This window comes from Ahaetulla prasina, chromosome 2 (genome assembly GCF_028640845.1).
Source record: "Ahaetulla prasina isolate Xishuangbanna chromosome 2, ASM2864084v1, whole genome shotgun sequence".
NCBI classification, from domain to species: Eukaryota; Metazoa; Chordata; class Lepidosauria; order Squamata; family Colubridae; genus Ahaetulla; species Ahaetulla prasina.
The window spans coordinates 273068086-273090070 of NC_080540.1; positions in this window are offsets into that span (position 1 = coordinate 273068086).

The following is a 21985-nucleotide window of genomic DNA, read 5'->3' on the forward strand; positions in this document are numbered from 1 at the left end:
CTTTCTTTCTTTCTTTCTTTCTTTCTTTCGTCACAACAATATACATAAGCATCACACAAAATGGTTATATAGTATCTAAACATATATATGAGGAAATATGAGGAAGTATAAACATATATGTATAAGAATAAAAAAAAAACAATAGGACGGGAACGGTTGGCACGTTTGTGCTCTTATGCACGCCCCTTATAGACCTCTTAGGAATAGGGTGAGGTCAATAGTAGAAAGTTTTTGGTCAAAGCTTTTGGGATTATGAGAAGAGACCACAGAGTCAGGTAATGTGTTCCAAGCCCTGATAACTCTGTTACAGAAGTCATATTTTCTGCAATAGATTGAAGCGGTTAACATTAATTTTAAATCCCAATATACTTGTTTAAATATTACCACCATTCTTCCTTCAAATGTATCTGTCTACGGTGCATATTTTCTCTGCCATCAAAATTCTGCACAGAATGAGATTTGGGCAGCTATGCCATTTTTCCTTACTTCCTCTGCTTGATCTAAATCATGTAGACTAAACTGGATGAAAGAACACATTTATTTGAAGAAGAAGTCTTCCAGAGCTCTTGCATTTAACTTCGAGACTTTTAAGTTCCAGGTTCAGGAAGAAACCTTATTCAGATAAATGAGATGCATCTTTTTCAACATTGCTTACAAGAGGCATTTTTTGCTCAAAGGGTCTTTCATTTTGCTACAGAGAAAGGTCACAGGTACTCAGTTTTTTAGTTTTCTTTATTATTTTAAAGAGCTGATAACTGAATAAATGTAATAGTTGTAAATTCAGTCTGATCCGGTAAATGTGTCTGTGAAATAAATCTATTAAGTTCAAAAAGAGTGGCCCCAAGAAATCAAGCTGGAATTCAACTTTGCATGTATCGACTTTCTGCATTAATAAACCCACTGATTGCTTGTGCCAAAGGTGATAGCAGAGAGACTTTGCACTTTAATCGCCTTTTCTTAACTTTGCATGACTCCTATTGTGTAGGTGGCTATTCTCAGAACTTTCATCATTTCCTTCCTTTTTTTTCTGGCTTTCACTTTTGCTGTTCAGTTGACACCCTTCCCATAAGAGAGTACACAGATTTTGGTTATAAATAGATTTAAGAAACTCAGACTTTCCCATCACCTGTCACTAGCTTTGCTGTACAGTATGTGTGTTCCTGAGCTTAAACTGTTCCTGAGGCACATTTTTATTATAGAAGAAAATATATTCCTATTGTCTATGGAGATTCTCAGTCATCTAGGTCAGGGGTCTCCAACCTTGGCAAGTTTAAGCCTGGGAATTCTGGGAGTTGAAGTCTGCCAGGCTTAAACTTGCCAAGGTTGGAGACCCTGATCTAGGTCATGGTTGTCCCAAAGGTGCTTTTTTTTTTTTTCAAGAAGCAACTGGACTTCCTGGTTTTCCTTTGAAGACATTTTGCTTCTCATCCAAGAAGCTTCTTCAGCTCAGCATCCAGCACCCCCACCATCCAGTCAGAGCTGAAGAAGCTTCTTGGATGAGAAGTGAAACGTCTTCAAAGGAAAACCAGGAAGTTTAGTTGCCTCTTGGAAAAAAAGAAAAAGAAAAAGAACCTTTGGGATAATTCCTATTGTTGTTGTTTTTCTTACCAACATCACAAATTGCAGATGTGTGACTTAATTTGTTTACTTACAATATGTCACAGAAAATCAAGATTTTTCAACATAAGCTATGAGAGAGACGGGGGGGGAGAGGGAGAGAGAGAGGGAGATTTCAATCAGAATAAAGCCACACTGTCAGTTAGAAAGGTAATGCTACCTTTTGAACAAGCAAATGAGAAGTTCATAAAATAAAAAAATGTCCTTTTAAAGAATTTGGCTCTGTCTGTGTATATGTGTATGTATGTGTTTAGACTGACCCGCTGTACATTAAACAGTGAAAAGTCTTGTTGAAAGGAATCACAGCCAAATGTAGGGATGACAGAAAAATATGCATCATGCAATATTTATTCCATAGCTCTTAAGATGTAGTGAGAGAGTAGCATGTACAGTATCCTCTCTATTATGAAAGTCCTTTTTTATTTTGCTGTTTTTCTCAAAACTAAAATGTACTGTATTTTTCGGCGTATAAGACTCACTTAGAGGGTTAAGAGGATGAAAATTTGGGTGCATCTTATACATCGAATGTAGCCCTGCCCACCCACCGCCGCTCCCCCCCCCCAGAAAATGGGGCCTGCAGAGGCGGCAATAGGCTATGGCAATCCCTGCAGCCTAAAACAGCTGATCTTCGGGAGGCCAATCCAACCGACAATCAGCTGCTTGTGCTAATCAGGCTGTGTTGAAGCTGAAATTGAAATGTGCTGTTTGCTGCAAGGAGGCAAATTGCTGGGAGGCAGAGGCAGATTTTTTTTCTGTTTCCCTCCCCAAAAAACGGGTAGGTGCATTTTATAATCCAGAGCATTTTATACTCTGAAAAATATGGTAATCCCATCAATCCTGGGATCTAATGATTTTACTACCACTGCTAAATCCTTTCCTGAATTGGATTATTTTTCTTCTCTATTTATTAATATATATAATAAATGAAATGAATATTTGGAACATGGGAGAAATGTAAAACATCTCTCACTTTATTAATGTTTATACAAATAACTGTCTTAGCTTTTGTTAAAATTGGTTTGTCAACAAGTTTGCTTAGTATTTTATAACCTACCTATATATTTATCAATTCTTGTCATACCTGACATACTTGCACATCTTTAGCTATGATTGAGGGAGGTTTACTTAGGGCTAGGATTCCAGGCTTCTCTTAAATTATCCCATCAACACATCCCAAAACTCTCATTGCTCCTACCTCCAGAACATAAACCTGAAGGATGTGCCTATGAGTGGCAGTTCTAATATCCAATCGCTGTAACAATGCTATCCATTGTCAGTATTGAATTCAACTTCAGTTTTTGCATCTGGAAGACAGTGCAAAGTTACTCTTTGCCTTAAGGCAGTAAAATATTTGGGCAAGCACTAGGATGGATAGGTAGTGTTATAAACAAAGAGAGAAATAAAAATATAAATAAAGAGCAGTGTTTGTCAATCTCAGCAACTTTGAACAGTATGGACTTCAATTCTCAGAATTTCCTAGTGTTCTGACTTAGGCTTCCTGAAACAGTAAAAAGCACATAGTTAGCCCCAAAAACCCTCTTTTTATTTCAACGGCTGTGAATTCTGTTCATTCAAAGCCCGTGATGAGTCACAAATAATTTGTAAAGAGTCCGACAGAAGTCTGTCACAGTCCTTCAGGATAAGGCTGATAAGCACCCACCTTTATCTCCCTTGACACGCTGCCAAAGACCTAATTGGCAATCAGCTTTGCAAGGCCACATGGAGCACAGAATCCAAATGGAGCTTCAGAATTTAAACTGACTAGCACAAACAAAGTTGCTTCCTGAAAAGGCTCACGTGCCTTTGCTCCTCCTTTATATCTTATGGGAGGAGCCAATCATCTCCAAGCCTTACTCCCAAATCACCCCTTTTGTCTTAACTGTTCTTGTCTTCTGGCAGCTCTGTGCATGCTGACTTCAGACTCCGGAGCACATGGCCTGGTCCTATCTCTGCCTCCGACACAGAGTCTCGTCTGAGCCTTCCCCAGATTCAAGGACTGGCCCATGTTCCTCCCCAGCCTCCTCACTATCTGACTGTGCTGCCAGCTCTGCAGGCTGCCAGCAGACCTCAACACCTAGCCAGCTGAAGTTCATACAACTTAAAATTGCTGAGACTGAGAAACACTTTGGGTACCTTTCAGATATGTTGACTTCAATTCCCAGTATTCCCCAGCCAGAATTGTTGTTGCTAACAATATCACAGTGGAGGAACCCAGTTTGGGATAAACTGCCCCAGTTTAGGGAATAATGGATGGCAAGATGGCTGTTTTTTACCAGACTTTCCCAGAATAAGTAACTGATGAGTAGGCATGAATTTCTGTGTAAAAATAGACAAACCAATCCATGTGCTTTCATTTTGTTTTACATATTCTATCATAAAGCTATCATGCGCTAATTGTACAGTCCAGAATTGACCTGCTCATGACCTAAAGGATAGAATTATATACTTCTTACTTCGCAATTGCAAGTTAATCAGATTATCTATATTTTATTTATTTATTCTACAGATTATATGTTGAATAAAACTGCTCTTGTGCCTTGTGCTGGATATGAGATCGTCATTATTCCATTGTTTTTCTTTTGCAGTGTATTGTATGCTAAATTTCTCAAAACTAAATCCAGTTAATCCCAAGGTACTTCCTATAATTGAAAAGTCTGATAAAACAAGTAAAAATACGTCCTAGAAAATCTTGGAAGGAATCAAGTGAGTGTTTGCATGCAAGGATTTTATACTTGATATTTTTAAATGAAGTTGCATTTCAACCCAGAAATCAATACTTCTTTCAAAGATCAAGAGATGTTTTTCTTTTAGCTTTACAGCCAGCACTTGGAATTAGGATACTAATCTCTACTAATCTGAAAATATTTAAGATTACTTTGGAATAAACATGAATAGAAAATGATTTAATGTCTCAGGCCATCATTTCATGCACAAAATAGTTAGTGAATAGAATTTGCTTAATACAAATTGACACATACAGTATATAAACCAGAAAGAGTGAGCTTAATTACAAAGCAGCTTTCCTCTCAGTTTCTTGATTTGTGTAGGTGGTGGGATTTTTCCTAGCCGTACAATAATTCTAATTTTTGAATTACAATTATTATAATTATACCATAATTCTAATAATAATAATAAAAATATATTGGGAAGAATGGTAATTCAGAGCAGGCATAAGGTTTGCTTCATTTTATTTACAATCACAAGAACAGCACTACCAAACATGCATGAATTGTAAGATTCAAAATTAAAAATGAACTAAAAGTGATTGGACCCATCCAGTGATTCCATTCAACATTGAAAATTAATAAACATATGACAATAACAAACTGTAGCCCAAAACTTAGCAAGCATAGGTGTGCTATAAAAAGCATTTGGGACAATCCCTAGCTTTTATATGAAGTATAAGAATAATGCTCTCACCATCCTCATACAGCGAAAGAGTTAGAATTTTGCCATTGAAAACTAAAGAATGATGGAATCCAAATCTCAAATTCAAAGAGGAAGGTGGGTTTTTAATATTATTGACATGTGACAATTGTGCATAACAGACTTGATTCATGAAAAATTACTCCCAGTAATGAGAATAATACTTGTTCCAGTAACTAAAACTGATTTGCTATCATTAATTTTGTGTAGTTGGTTTTGTAGTGGAAAAAAATGCATTATCAAATAATAAAAATATGGAAATTTCTATTTTTAAAGATACCTTTTCTTATTGCTAACTTGACAAAACTTTGCTGAAACCAAAAACAAATTGAATTCATACTGAGTCAACAGGAATTTGATGTTACAATGTTGAGAACAGGACCTGACCTTATCATCTTTATAATCTGATTGGGAGATACACTTTGAGTTTGCTATAAGATGGATATAAATATATAGATGCTAGAAAGAAAGAAAGAAAGAAAGAAAGAAAGAAAGAAAGAAAGAAAGGAAGGAAGGAAGGAAGGAAGGAAGGAAGGAAGGAAGGAAGGAAGGAAGGAAGGAAGGAAGGAAGGAAGGAAAGAAAGAAAATTTATCCTGTCAAATACATCCATAAGAAGATGTTAAATTAATCATATTATGTCATGCTTTCAACAGACAATAAACTATTCAAAAGACATTCACTCCAGATAAACATTTCATTTTTAAAAATTCATATTTATATAATTTGGGTTCTCAGTTAGTGTTGCTCCATCCTTTAGTGGGGACCTGGTTCCTTCATAGATGTCTGTCTTGCAACACAAGAAACAAGTCTTCTACTCAAATGTGCATAGATATCTTGTAATAGAACCCACCATATTTTTCCCCAAAGACCCTCATCTGCCAGATCACTCTGAAAAATGAAAATGTTTGTTCTTACAGATCAGTTTTGATTACAGTTATGGCAACCAACACGATAACCAGAAATAAGAGGCTTATTAAAATAATAGAGGCAGGAGCTTCTAGTGCAAACTATGCGCTAGAGTCTCAAATGGAAAAACTATGAGATGCTGAATTCTCTAGAGAAACAAAGAAATCTGAGTCTAGCCACACTGGAATGCCACGTACAGTCTTGGAGAAAAAGGGTTGCTTGAGAAGTGGGAACATTTATTGAATTTTACATAATGTAGTCTTTGGCTATTAGAAGACAAGTCTTATATTTGGATATGGCCTGAATTTAAAGAGTATTAGAGTCCAAATCCCATTTAAAGAGTAAGAATCTTTCATACAGGCAACAGAGGATTTGAAGTTGGTCATAAAGCAGTGATTGGAAAGCTCTTATGAATATTTTATGAAAAAAAGAAAAACATAAATTTGTGATTTATGGATTTGATGATTATAAAGGATAGACAATGGAAAGAAGGAAACTTTTAGAAAGAGAAAATAAAATGTAAATGTATTTGTAACTGCTTTTAAAAAAATTGGAAGCTGCTTCCTTATAGTTTTTTCTTTTTTAAAAAAAAAGTTTTTATTGATTTTATTACAACACAACACAACACAAACATACATAACATAAACACATAATATGTGTTTTCTTTTTACATGTCAGTTTCATTCCACCTACTTTCTGCTTTATATATTCCCCTTTTCCCTTCTTTGGCTTTATCGTCTCTTTATATCTAGTTTTATTTATTTACAATATTTTACACATTTGTCACCTTCTCTTCTCCATCATTTATTTCTATTTAGTTTTCCTATTACCTAACCAATCGTACCATTTGGTCCATACTTGATAGTATTCTGTCTCTTCCTTTTCTTTTATTTCTTTCATTAATTTATCCATCTCTGCACACTCCAGAATTTTCTTGATTATTTCTTCCTGTGTTGGTACCTTTTCATTTTTCCAAAACTGTGTGTAAACAATCCTTGATATTCAAATACTGCATATCTTTACTGTAAGTCCTGTTTTCCCAAATAAAAAGGTTTCTGGTTTCAAGTCCACATTATGTCCACTTATCTCTTCTGTCCAGTTTCTAATTCTGGACCAATATATTTTCGCCTTAGGACATGTCCACCAGAGGTTCGTTATAATTTTTTCTTTTCTATTTTCTTTATTTCTTTCTTTATACTTTTTTCAGTTACTTATTACTTTACACTCTACTTATTTCTTTCAAAATTTGTATTTTTTCTCTTAAAATCTTTAAATAATATTAACATAATGAATATAATATAATATAATATAATATAATATAATATAATATAATATAATATAGTTCAGTATAGTATAGCATAGCACAATATAATATAATAAATATAACATAATTAATATAATAATATCATATAATAGCAATAGCAATTGCAATTAGACTTATATACCACTCCACAGTGCTTTACAGCACTCTCTGGGTGGTTTACAGAGTCAGTGTATTGCTCCCAACAATCTGGTCCTCATTTTACTGATCTCAGAAGGATGGAAGGCTGAGTCAACCTTGAGCCAGTCAGAATCGAACTCCTGGCTGTGAGCAGAGTTAGCCTGCAAAACTGCATTCTAAGCACTGTACCAGCACAGAAAGTTTGGCACAGAACTGGGTACATTGGCCACCTAGACACCATCTTTCCCACTACAGTTACCTATATTTTTTATTTACAGTTATTTTCATGTCTTCTGCTTTCATATCAAACATTATAGTTAAGAATAGAATAGAATAGAATAGAATAGAATAGAATAGAATAGAATAGAATAGAATAGAATAGAATAGAATTCTTTATTGGCCAAGTGTGATTGGACACACAAGGAATTTGTCTTTGGTGCGTATGCTCTCAGTGTACATAAAAAGAGAAGATACACTCGTCAAGAATCACAAGGCACAACACCCAGTGACTATATGATTTCTTACAGTGCATAGATCATTTTAAGTCTTCCCTATTTCCCACCAAGCAAAGTTCTAGACCTGCTTAGAATCTAAAATACCTTAATATGGTCTACCTAATGTGGACTGTAACTCTGTTGCTTGTATCCTTATGATTTATAGTGATATTATTTCCTGATTGCTTATTTGTACACTATGACTATCATTAAGTGTTGTAGCTTTTGATTCTTGATGAAGGTATCTTTTCTTTTATGTACACTGAGAGCATATGCACCAAGACAAATTCCTTGTGTGTCCAATCACACTTGGCCAATAAAAAGTCTATTCTATTCTATTCTATTCTATTCTATTCTATTCTATTCTATTCTATTCTATTCTATTCTATTCTATGAATAACAGTTTCTTCAAGGCTTCCTTTCACATAGTAAAAACAAAACATTCACTCACATCAAAATGCCTGTTCTATTCTCTTAGGCTCATGTCTCTTCATATTAATAACTACTTAGCCAAAAGCTGGGAGTGGCTGCCCTCCATATAAAAACATGCATTAGCATGCAGATGGAAAATTTATGTGCCAGCAGAAGCATTCATTATTTGCTCTCATTATTTTGTGGCTTATCAAGAGTAATGAATTATCAAACTGAACTGGCTCATACATCAATCTTTATTTGCATAAACTGTATGCTAATAAAGTAATGTAGCTGAACAAGTATGTAAAAGCTTTATGTAAAGTAAAAAATTCTGAGATGACAAGTTTCATTCATTGATTATACAAAACTCGCAGTTCTATTATCAGCAAGTTAATGAGTAACATTTAGAATTAATATTGTAGAGAAAATTTCCCTGCATTTTTAAGCAGTTCTCAGTCAGTTGGATGAAAGAGAATTTGCATTCAAAATCCCTTTCAAAGGAGAAGAGGCAGTTAGTCAAAATCTCATGGGTGATACATAATGATTTTCAACTTACTTAGTTACTAGGTGGCCCAGAGGTATATTTGAAGGTCCTGCCTTTCACAGTGAAGTCATCTCTCTAGCAGTTCTTTCTTTCAGATCTCAGGCTTCAGAAAATCCCACGGAATATATTAGAAATGTGCACACTTCTTAAATGATTCAAAAGGGTTTTGGATCTCAATTATGGATTATGATTGAATATTCACTGAGAAAGAAGTGAGTCTAATGCGTGCATGTGTGCCGTGTCATGTGTTAGTAAGAAGTAAACAAAGCTACTTGCGTGCAGCGCACTCTCTCAAAACAATTCTCCTGTGCGGAGTGCATGCGTCTCATAATCGCATCTCGCCGCACTGTAATCACATCAAGCCTTGACAAATCATCATTTCAAATACAAATACGTCACATCACACGCAACAGATCGGATCGGCATTGATCGAATACGGAGATTTACAGATTAGTCTTCAAATATCAAAAAGGAGGACATGTAGGAGAACACTTTTCGAGAGAGGACAGAACTTACAAAAGAAGGACTCTCCTCCCTAAAGGAGGACAATTGGTCACCTTAATGTTACACATATTCATTTATCAGTCTATTCTATCCTGCTTTAGCATGTACCTGCTCTTTTTAAAATTAACATCATTTAAAAACGAATATATTGCAAACAAAACAGGCATTTTACAAGTGAGTATAGTGGGGGGGAAGTGCTTCCCTTAAGGTAAATATTTATCTTAACATATGTATTTTAAATACCTCTGGTACCATTTTCTAAGCCATGAAACTGCCAAATGTGGAAAAGTTTTTAAAAAATCCAAAGTTTGTGTATAAACTAGCAGTGTCTATAAAATCACTACACAGTATAGTTCACAAAAATCAAATTGTTAGACATCTCTGTCAGAAACTCAAATTTATGAGAAAATACATTTATTCATATTTAGAATAATACATCACCTGCAAAGTCATGGAATCTATCATCAATCAATCCATTACCTCACACTTAGAAACTAACAACCTACTCTCCAACAAACAATTTGGTTTCAGGAAAAAGTTATCATGTAACTTACAACTTCTCCACTGCAAAAACATATGGACTTCAAATCTAGATCAAGGCAAATCAATAGATGCAATCTACATAGACTTCTGCAAAGCTTTTGACTCAGTAGTACACGATAAACTTCTCCTTAAACTAACATCCTATGGCATCTCAGGACCCCTCCACAAATGGATATCTGCTTTTCTGTCTAACAGACAACAAGTGGTCAAAATTGGCAATGCTTTATCAAATCCTGTTCCTGTCAAGAGTGGCGTTCCTCAAGGCAGCGTCCTTGGACCAACACTCTTCATTCTATACATTAATGATCTTTGTGACCATATCTCAAGTAATTGTGTTCTCTTTGCTGACGATGTCAAACTATTTAACACCACAGACAACACTTCTATCATTCAAAACGACCTTGACCATCTAACCGCTTGGTCTAAAAATTGGCAGCTCCAAATTTCAACCAGCAAATGCTCAGTCTTACATATAGGAAAAAAGAACTCTAAAACTAAGTACATACTAGATGGACATTACCTTACAGACGACCCCCATCCCGTTAAAGACCTTGGAGTTTTCATGTCAAATGATCTAAGTGCCAAAGCCCACTGCAACTACATAGCAAAAAAAGCTCTAAGAGTTGTAAACCTAATTTTGCGTAGCTTCTTTTCCAAAACACCACACTACTAACCAGAGCATATAAAACATTTGCTAGACCAATTCTAGAATACAGCTCACCTGTTTGGAACCCTCACCACATCTCTGACATCAATACAATTGAACGTGTCCAGAAATATTTTACAAGAAGAGTTCTCCATTCCTCTGAAAACAACAAAATACCTTATCCCACCAGACTTGAAATCCTAGGCTTAGAAAACTTGGAACTCCGTCGCCTTCGACAAGACCTAAGTTTAACTCACAGAATCATCTATTGTAATGTCCTTCCTGTCAAAGACTACTTCAGCTTTAATTGCAATAATACAAGGGCAACCAATAGATTTAAACTTAATGTAAACCGCTTTAATCTAGATTGCAGAAAATATGACTTCTGCAACAGAATCATCAGTGCTTGGAATACTTTACCTGACTCTGTGGTCTCTTCCCATAATCCTAATAGCTTTAACCAAAAACTTTCTACTATTGACCTCACCCCATTCCTAAGAGGACCATAAGGGGCGTGCATAAGCGCACAAACGTGCCTACCGTTCCTGTCCTATTGTTCTTCTTTTCTTCTTCCTATATATGTTTATATGTGTATATACTATATAATCTTTTTGTATGATGTTGTGACAAAATAAATAAATAAATAAATAAATAAATTTATTTATTCATTCACTCAATGTATGCTGCAGCTTTTAAAGGCATCTCTTACTTTTGTTCACCTTCAACATCAAGTGAGGCCCTATTTTCTTTAAAACAGCCTTCTCTGATTCTGCACTAGGAGGTTAGCCTACATATGCTTAATCAAGAACATGTCAACTGTCCCACTCAGTCACCTAGCAAAGAAAGACTCCTGGCCATTTGTTCTGTCAAGAGTATACTTTACTGAAGCTTAAATGACTACAGAAGTAGCGTAAACTGAATCTCAGGTTTTTCCATACAAATAACACATATGAAAGTTCCATCTCCCCCACCCCACCCCCAGCATCCTCCGGTTATCTGCAAATGTCCAATCAGGTGCTTGTATATTGTTCAGGAAATAGGTGATCAATTCCCAGCTCTGCATATCGTTACTTGACCTTGGCTGGCTAGCATGTTTCACACGGCTCAACTGGGGTTCCATCCCCTCTCTTTCCTTCCTTTCCAATCTTTCTCTTCCCCCACCCCCATGCTAATGTCAGGCTGTCAGCTCATGAAGCTTGGATAGGTGAGATGCAACCATGACAGCATCACTTTCTATTGTACAATATTAAGAATTTTATGAACCAAGCAGCAAACAAATAATTCTCCCTGGGTTGCTTAATGCTAATGCAGACCAGGTATCTCAATATAGGAAGAAATTGCAAATTATTATTTTTTAAATGCCATAGCATATAACACAAGGGGAATAAATCTATAAGCAATTTGATATGACCTTACATAAAATTCACTCTTCAGGTATGGATCACTCAGACATTCAACTGTAAGACATCAAGTGACCTTGGTTCGCATATTTGTATCTCTCTTTTTTATTGTATTATTTATTATTTATTTTGGAGTTCTTAAATAGCTCAAAATTGTCTTCCATTTAGGCACTGATTAGAACAGGGGTGTCAAACTAAAGGACTGAGGGCCAGATCCAGCCCACTGGGTGCTGAGATCTGGCCCACAGGGCCGCCCTGGAAACAGCAATAGACCTGCCTGCAGTGCCTCTGCCAGTGAAAATGGGCTCCCGAGCTCCGTTTTTGGCTGCAACGGCCTCCTGCAATCCAATGTCAGGGAAAACAGAGTCCAGTAAGGTCACCTGCAGGCCTCCTGAGCTCCGTTTTCGTTGGCAGAGGGTTGCAGGAGGCCGTCACAGCCAAAATCAGAGCTTGGGAGCCCATGAAATTGAATTTGACACTCCTGGCTTAGAATAAAAAGAGGACTCCATTAGGTGCCTACAGTTATTGGATTCAATATTCTTAAACTACTGCAGTAGAGTAACAATTTTTCTCCAGGATGACAGTTCTTAACATCATTTGCTATATTTAACATACATTCACCTTTAAAATTATATCAATACATTCATGGTAGCAAGTAATAATAAATGTGAATTTACTACAATGGTAAATATTGGTCATTGTTGCAGTAACAAATACTGATTATGCAATTTTCGTGCTATCTTTTCCATATAATCAGGTCAGAATTCAAAGCAGAAATATTATGGAGTTTTGTTTTATTTTTCCTAGCCAAAATTCTGTCTCATCCCAAGAAAGAATTTCAAGAAAATTGAAAGTATTGAATACAGTTTCAAAGAAATATGTTACCTGAAATTTCAGACTGAGAGCTGCCACCATATGTATTGGTGTATGAAAATCAGTTATCCATTTTGTGGTTAAACAGATTTCAGGCCTGTCAACTGATTTATCTGTAAGCATTTCAAGGAATTAAATTGAAGCTTTGGACACTGACAGTGGAATAGAATGTGCTGTTCTAATGCCTCCCCTGGGCAGAGGTCAATGCTTTATAAATGATTTTAGCAGAAAATGTTAGCATATTCTCATTTTCTTCAGCACATCTTTCTATTCGAGTGCCTAGATCTGTAGCCCATTGTGATTAAATGTCCACAAGAATTGTTCCTGGATGATTGTAACCTGCATTTTCCAAGTAGAAGAACTTTGAGAAACATGCCAGATTTTTTTGTCTTTAAGTACACCATTTTTCACAGAAGCTGTGTACTTTTCAGTACTATTAAGTATTAATCAACATTACATAAAACAGCCAATCATTTGGAGGCCCACGTAGATTTAGATTTTCGGGTTTTAGATTGTTTTTATTCTACCTTTATTGTTTTTGTATATAACTCCAGGCACTAAGCATATCTAATAATCCTTCTTTTTATTTTTCCCGTAACAACCCTGTAAGATGAGTTTGGCTGAGAGTGACTGGCCCAAAGTTACTGGACTGGCTTTTATGACTAGGGCAGAACTAGAACTCAAACTTTCCTGGTTTCTGTTCTTGACCAAACTGGCTCATGTAATCTGCTTCTATGGTTTAGTAACTTACTTACATGACACAACTGAAAGAATAGAATAGAATAGAATAGAATAGAATAGAATAGAATAGAATAGAATAACTGAGGTGGAAGAGACCTTGGAGGTCTTCTAGGCCAACCCTCTGCTTAGGCAGGAAACCCTTCACCACTTCAGACAAGCGGTTATCCAAAATCTTCTTTAAATCTTCCAGTGTTGGAGCATTCACAGCTACCGGAGGCAAGTTGTTCCACTGATTATTTGTTCTAACTGTCAGGAAATTTCTCCTTAGTTCTAAGTTGCTTCTCTCTTTGATTAGTTTCCACTCATTGCTTCTTGTCCTACCTTCATGTGCTTTGGAGACTAGCCTGACTCCCTATTCTTTGTGGCAGCCCCTGAGATATTGGAACACTGCAATCATGTCATCCCTAGTCCTTCTTTTCATTAAACTAGACATACCCAGTTCCTGCAACCGTTCTTTATATGTTTTAGCCTCCAATCCCCTAATCATTTTTGTAACTCTTCTCTGCACTCTTTCTAGAGTCTCAACATCTTTTTTACATCATGGTGACCAAAACTGGATGCAGTATTCCAAGTGTGGCCTTACCAAGACATTATAAAGTGGCATTAACATTTCATGTGATCTTGATTCTATCCCTCTGTTTATGCAGCCTAGAACTATGTTGGCTTTTTTGGCAACTGCTGCACACTGCTGGCTCATATTTAAATGATTGTCCACTAGGATTACCACATATACTGGAGCTGTGCATTTTGTTTTTCTTGCCTAAATATAGAACCTTACTTTTTTCACCATTGAATTTCATTTTGTTAAATAACAAACATGTTCAAATCTATCAAGATCCTTCTGTATCTTAAGCCTATCTTCTGGAGTATTGGCTATTTTTTGCTAGCTTAGTGTTACCTGCGAATTTGATGAGTTCCCCATCTATCCCCTCATCCAAATCATTGATGAAGATGTTGAAGAGTACTGGGCCTAAAACAGAGCCTTGGGGTACCCCACTGCATGCTTCCCTCCATGTAGATCAGTTCCATTGTGGACTGAGTGTGGTTGGTCAGCCAGTTATGAATCCATTTGGTGGTGATGCTGTCTAACCCAATTTTTTCTATTTTATCAAGTAGTAGGTTATGGTCTACTTTATCAAATGCCTTACTGAAGTCCAAGTAAATTATATCAACAGCATTCCTCTGATCCACTAATTTTGTCAGTTTGGCAAAGAATACAATAAGATTAGTCTGGCATGATGTGTTTTTGACAAACCCATGTTGGCTTTTGGTTATTACTTTGTTTGCTTCTATGTGTTCACTGATTCATTGTTTGATTATTTTGAGAATTATCTTGATTATCTTGATTATCAGAGAACTGACATTCTCTGTTGGAAGACTCTGCCTCCTCCAAACAGGTGACACTAGTCTTCCTTGCCTTCCATCATTTTCAATCTCTTCTTCATCATTATATTGTTTTTATTATAGATACCTTACCTTGTCTGGACTGCCTTTGTATTGAGGCTGTAGATAAATCCCATAAATAGCTAAAATCAGTGTACACACATTCAGAAATGACCAAAATGATTCATTGTTCTCTTGCACAGAAAATAGTCATGCTCCATGAAGCAAGAAACCAAGATATCTGCCATCTGTTGCCTGAAAGTCTACCTTTGTATTCACTTTCTCATCCATTTTGCTTGTTGTTCAGTGTAACAACTATTTCCATCTCCTGTGTTTATCTTGCACCTGCTAATACTTCAACATGTCCACTGGTGAATCCAGATAATCATGTCTCCTGAAATAAATATGCTGCTCTTTTGTTCACCTTGTTGAAATGATTTGTGACTGAAGGAGAAAGGAGTAACAACAAAACAAAGAAATACCGTAGAAGCCTCAGCAAACAGTAAAAGCTTCACACTGACAGGGTACGGTATATTAAATTTATATGATAATTTGTTGTTTAAATAGCATTTGAAAATAGAACATGATATAATGACTTGAAATCCATTAGAAATTGATGGCTGCCTGGCAGGAAATAGAAATATATACTTTTAGGAATCCATATATAGTAGTGTTAGTATATAATTCAGCTGTATTTTACTGTACTCTACCTGATGCTGTATGGGAATGATAGGATTTGTAATTCATCAGCATCTTAATATCCGTATAGCCATGCAATAAGAAATCACATCTACTACTTCTGATTTGTTGTGAAGTAAACTACCTTATGCAAATCAACTTTAACATCAAAAAAGTTTTAGCTATTTCCAGCAAGAATTAGCAATGATCAAAAAAACAATGTAGTCCTCAATTAGCAAGTTATTCAATTTATTGAACTCCAAGGGCTTCAGAATTTTTATTTTAGAATTCTTAGTTTATGCACAACATCTGGTGTCACCAGAATATACAACTGCTATTGTCCCAATGGCCCTACTTAAGATTTGGAAGACATGCCCAATGCATACTCCCAAAAACAGATTGGTCAGAAGAGACGGAGCAAGATTAAAACTAGATAAATAATAATAAATAAAATTTGGAAGCAACTTTGGGGAGGGTTGTAGCAGCTTATCCAAAGTTGGGAAGATTGCCTTCAATATAAATTTCCAGGATCCGAGTTGCCAAGATAATAAACTTTTATTTTCATCCGATATAGTGCTAGGTATAAAAAACCAATAAACCTAGTGTTTATTGAAACTCCTATAATGAACATATACTTTATGAGAGAACCAGAATTGAAAAGAGAATCTCATTATATCAGATCTCATGCTGTGCATGTAGAAAAACAGCTTCAGTCCTCTTTAGCTAAAGAAAATATTCAAGGTCAGACATCATAAAGATTTCTTCCTGAGAGTTTGGTGAACTGCCATCACTTTGAAGACATCCTTGAGTAAAATGATCAACAAACTGAATCAAGCCTTTCTGACAGACTACCCCCTCCCCCAACCTTTTTTATGGAGGTCAGTTTAATATGTGGAAGAATGCTGTGCAAAGAAATTATCCTGCATATTTTTTTCCCAGAACACTCAGTATGTTCTAAGAAAGATTTTGCTTTAGGATTATTTTTTCAAAGAAGAAGAGAACTTCAGAAAAATGTTCACATCAAAATGAAAATACATCTATGGATTTAATTTAATTTAGTACAGGTATGTTTGTGTGACTATCCTGTCCTTCACCATAGAATGAGGTCAGCGGTGGTCTGTAGACCCCTTGGCTTCTCACCTGCCTTTCAATGTCAAAGCAAGCTATGAGACACTGGATTGCTCCATCCTTATAATTAGGAGTGTTAAGGTCACCAAAGAAATTTTAAGTGAATTTCTTCTTCACCTGGAAAATCTGCCCAGCCACAAATTTGGTGGAGAATTTGAAAAGGCTGTTTCTACCTTGAAGTGGTACCAGGAATCATTGGTGAAATCTACGTTTCTTTCCTACTGGTTCTGTGGGCGTGGCTTGGTGGGGGATCACGTAGCTGGGTGGGTGTGGCTATATAATCATGTGACTGGGGGATCAAAAGACTCATTAACAATGTCCTGCTGGAGCAGGGTTGGACTAGATGACCTCCAGGTCCCTTCCAGGCCTGGATTCTCCTCTGAAGCTGTGTCTAGTGCAGGTTTGTAGTCCTTCCTTCCTCTCCTTTTTCCTCCTTCCCTCCCTCCCTCCCTCCCTCCTTCCTTCCTTCTTTCCTTCCTTCCTTCCTTCTCTCTCTCTCTCTCTCTCTCACGAACCCCCACCCCCATTTTTTGCCTACACTGCCCATTTTTTGCCTAGCAGGCTTCAGCTTTTTTACCTTATAAAAATGCTTTTAAAAATAAAAATAAAGCCTCTGATGATCAGGCACCTCAGCTGGTATCGTCAGAGCCTTGTTTAAACCCTTTAAAAGCATTTTTTTACAACCTCTTCGGCTGAAGAGGTTGTTAAAAAAATGCTTTTAAAGGGAAAAAAAAAGTAAAAAAACCCACCTCTGATGATCGCGCAGCTCAGCTGGGCTTGGGGGGGGGGCATTTTTGCTATCAGTTCTTCAAATCATCTACCACCATTGCTACCCGATCAACCGATCTGGTCCAACCAGGACATTTCACCCCTGCCAGGAATATATTCTGAAACATAATGCCATCTCTAGCCCACTATTGCCTAGACCAGGGGTCTCCAACCTTGGCAACTTTAAGACTTGTGGACTTCAACTGGCTGAGGAACTCTGGGAGTTGAAGTCCACAAGTTTTAAAGTTGCCGAGGTTGGAGACCCCCTGGCCTAGACTGATTAATAGCACATTCAGGGATCAAAGGTCTTCTGCAGTCCTGTCTAAAGATGCCAGGGACATCCCTAGACTCTTTTCCAAGTATTATCAGTGAGTTATAGTGCAAGAAGCTGACACATTCTTGGTAGCATGTTTCTGGATGCTGAGAACTCAGGCAATTGTTTGCACCGCAGAATGTTTGCACTGAAAATAGAAGAATTATATTTAGCATTTAATAGTAACCCTGACATTGTTTTAATAGAAATGTTTATTAAGAAAAGAAGAAAAGCCCTTGATTGCAGATGGCAACCTAATCTACTTGATTACGAGATTCCAACCACAGTGTTAATTGCCAAGAGTTTCATGGCTGCCATTAAAATAAATGAGCTAAGTTTTTGCAATGCTTGTCTTTCAAAAAGCAGAGTTACCCTATTATCTTATAGTAAACAGTAGACTGTTACAGAGCAGACATATAATTAAGGCAATAGACATTTTAAAAGGGGAGGGAAAATGCCCAGAGAATCTCTTGTTTTCTACCCACAATTCTTCCACAACTGAATTATCTGTCAGACAATCTGATAGACGGTGCAACATATGGTCAGACCCTTAGATTAACAGGGCTGAAAACAGTCTGGTCTTTCAAACTGAATTCTGCTATTAAAAGACTCAATGCTTTTTGCACATTACGGTTAAATTAAATGACTTGAAATAAAATTAGGCTTTAGATACAAGCCGTCCCAGAACTGCACGTCCATTCATCATCCAAATGGTAACTCTGCTGCAAAATAGATTAGTTGTTCATGATTTCAAACTACAGGGAATATTTATATCAATTTACAATACATTTCAATTCTAACAACCAAGGAAAGAGATTGCCTATAATACCTATCGCATTTATCTGTTGCAATAGTTTTGGGAAAGAAACATGTGGACTTTAGCAAACTCTAACATGCTTCTTTGGTAATCTATAAAAAAAAGAAAAGACAAGATAAAATAGTGGCATTAATCAGAGCATAAACATTATTGAGAAATTGAAACTTTTATAGGTTACTGGAATTTATGTACCATAATGCACAAGAAAATATAACAAGATCTGAGGTGCTGAAAATCAAAAATATCAGATTCTTCGTATTTTGATTAATTCCCAGGTGTTTATTTACCTGTTTCTTTGTCATTTCAGTTTTTATAGCCTCCCACTTGCATAAACTTCTAAGTACCATATAAAGACTGAAATCATTGTAACAAATGAAACAAAGTACAAGGAGAATAGTATGCTGAAGATGAAAAATGAACCTGGCCTGGACCTCAAGCTGTGGCAATGAGGCGAACACCAAACCAAAAGATGTCTTTAGGAATCCTGACAGAGGCTTGATCCAATACCTTTTGGTAAGCCAAAAAATAAATAAATAAAGCCTGATTGCGGCTTAGGGCAATGTATGAACTCTGACATTTAAAAAAAAATGTGTCTAGAATGGCAGGTCTTATATCAAGGCACAGAAATGTGAATGCAAATTAGGTTTGCTGAAGTCTTTTGAAACCAATACTTACTCCATAATTACATGACAGAGGAGATCATAGTGTCCCTAAGGCTGGTAATACAAAAGTAGGTGTTGTCTATATTGGCCAATCTCCCCTTGGCAGTATACCAGGTGTCCAGGCTGATGTATTGCTGGAATCCTTGGAATAGCTAAATATATTTATTTATACTGTCTGTCTGTCTGTCTGTCTGTGTGTGTGTGTGTGTGTGTGTGTGTGTGTGTGTACACAATAAAGCCTTCTGACTGGGTGTGTGTTTTGTTCTAACTTGTTTGTCTTGGTTTGGTCCAATTACTTTGTGTATTGTGTTAACCAATTTCAATGCTTTGGATGTTATGGTTTATGCTTAACGGAATGTGTGATCTCAGCTATTGCTGTTTAGTCAATGAACCATGGTTAAAGCAAATAAGACTTTTGTATGAAAGGTGAACCCTTCTTGTACCCCAGGTTGAGCAGGCAGCTTATTTTCCAGCCTGATCTTATGCAAATTAAATGAGGTTTTCAAACCAGATTCCTGAATTCACCTTATGAGTTATTAAGATAGAACTATAAAGACAGTGATACATGCAGAAACCAAGGCAGGATACTTCTTTCTGCTATGGTTTCTCAAACTTTTTCAAAATGTTGGTATGCCAGAAAATTGGGATGAGGTTAAGAGAAGACCAGGAATTTTTTTCTGAATTTAGAACTCAAAATATCCTGTATGAGGGATGTTCTGCTCAGGATTCTGTTCTAAAGATTTTTGTTTTTAATTCAAGCTTACCCTAAACTGCTTTTTTTTTAATTGTTCCAGAAATAAAGTTTTCAGAATTTCCTCCACCATGCTTTTAACTGTTCTAAAAAGGATAGATGATTGTACCAGAAATTCTAACAGTGGGACAATATAAACCCTGCCATCACATGATCTAATAGTTGTTTGCATTATGATTTCCAAATTATTCCAGAGTTAATTGTATTAGCAACTTACTAACAAATTGTGTTTCAAGCTATATAACTGCCTCAGTGGCTTAATTTCAAAAGTTGGTCTTGGAACTCTCTGGGGAAATAGAGTTAGAAGTTGCTGCACTTGAGCTCGGAAAACAAGTGGAATGTATTATTTCTCCAACACCTCTGATTAATGGCTAGAATTATCCCAAGAAGTCAGGGAAAGTCCAAGTAAAATAATCAGAGGATTTTCCTTCCAGAGGATCCTATTTAAGAAGCAATAAATAACCAAGTTTAGTCAGGATAGCGCATCGAGATTTTGATCTTCATTTATCTCTGTGGGCTAGTTAAATCTTACTCTTATCCTTATTTCTTTGCAAAAATAAGGCATTGTGTGTAATACCTGGCTGTGGCCAAGGAGATTTATTTTGCTTTTCATTAACTTCTAAGAAGCTGAAATTTAGTTTGGAAGAGGAAAATCTGTCCTGGCTCATTAATTATAGCAGACCAGCCCCATCTTGTGTTCTGCTGAGAAACTTGTATGTATTTTTGTAAATCAGGGGAGTTTTTTTAGATCATATAGATTAGATTCCTTTTTTAAAAAATAAAGTTTGATTTTGTTTATTTTGTGTGACATTGACATATCTCCCAAAGGTGAGAGGGAAGGCATAACACTTCTTAGACATACTCCTGCATGCTACAGGGCAAGGAGATTGTTACTTCAGGTAATCCTCAATTTATACCCACAATTGGGATTGGGATTTTGGTCGCTAAGCAATTAAATGAGTCATCACATGATCAGACCTGATTTTTACAAGCATTTTTATCATGGTTGTTAAGTGATTCATGGGTTGTTAACAGGGGTGGGTTCTATTTACCTTTACTACCAGTTCGCAGTGGGATCGCGCGTGCGTGCTTGTTTCTGCGCATGTGCAGAAGCTTCCTGATGACGTCGGGGTCAGTGGGCGGAGCATCCCTCTGGTTTTACTACCTGTTCGCAAGAACCGGTCCGAACCGAGGGCAATCCATCACTGATTGTTAATGAATCCAGTTTCTCCAATTGATTTTGCTTGCCAGAAACCAATTAAAAAGCTTACAAATTATGTGTCAGTTTTGGAAGGAAATTTCCTTTTTGCTTCTTAACTGCCACATATTTTAGCTAGGGAAGTTGGGAGGGGGTTGTTGTTGGAGCAGTAGAAAGTTAGTCATAACAACATTCCGTATTCAAGGACATCCTGCGTCTGACGGAGACTGCCTGAAAATTGTATCCAATTGAGTGTGAAGAGTTGATTGGACAATGTGATGAACTTGTGGGTGTGGGGCAGGACTGTGAACTGTCAACTGGGTTTGGAAAACCTGAAAGCTTTCAGTTTTGGGTTTTCCCAGCTGTGCCAACATGACATCTCTAATAAATTGGAACTTTGAGGTACCTCAAGCCTCAGAGCCTTATTTTGTTGGGGGTGTTCCTTGGAACCCTGACATTATGATCACATGACTACTGCAAGATGCTGCAACCATCATAAATGCAAATCAGTTGCAAAGTACCTGAATTACAACCATGTTATTCCAGAGATGGTACAACAGTCATAACTTTGGGGCATATCATAAGTCACTTTTTTTCAAGGCTATTGAAATTTTGAACTGTCATTAAACAACTATCGTAAATTGGGGACAATCTGCATTTTTTCCCATTTAATACACTAGAATAGCAGTATAAGTTGGTGGAACCCTATCTGTGTCACACACCAGTGTTAGTGGAAG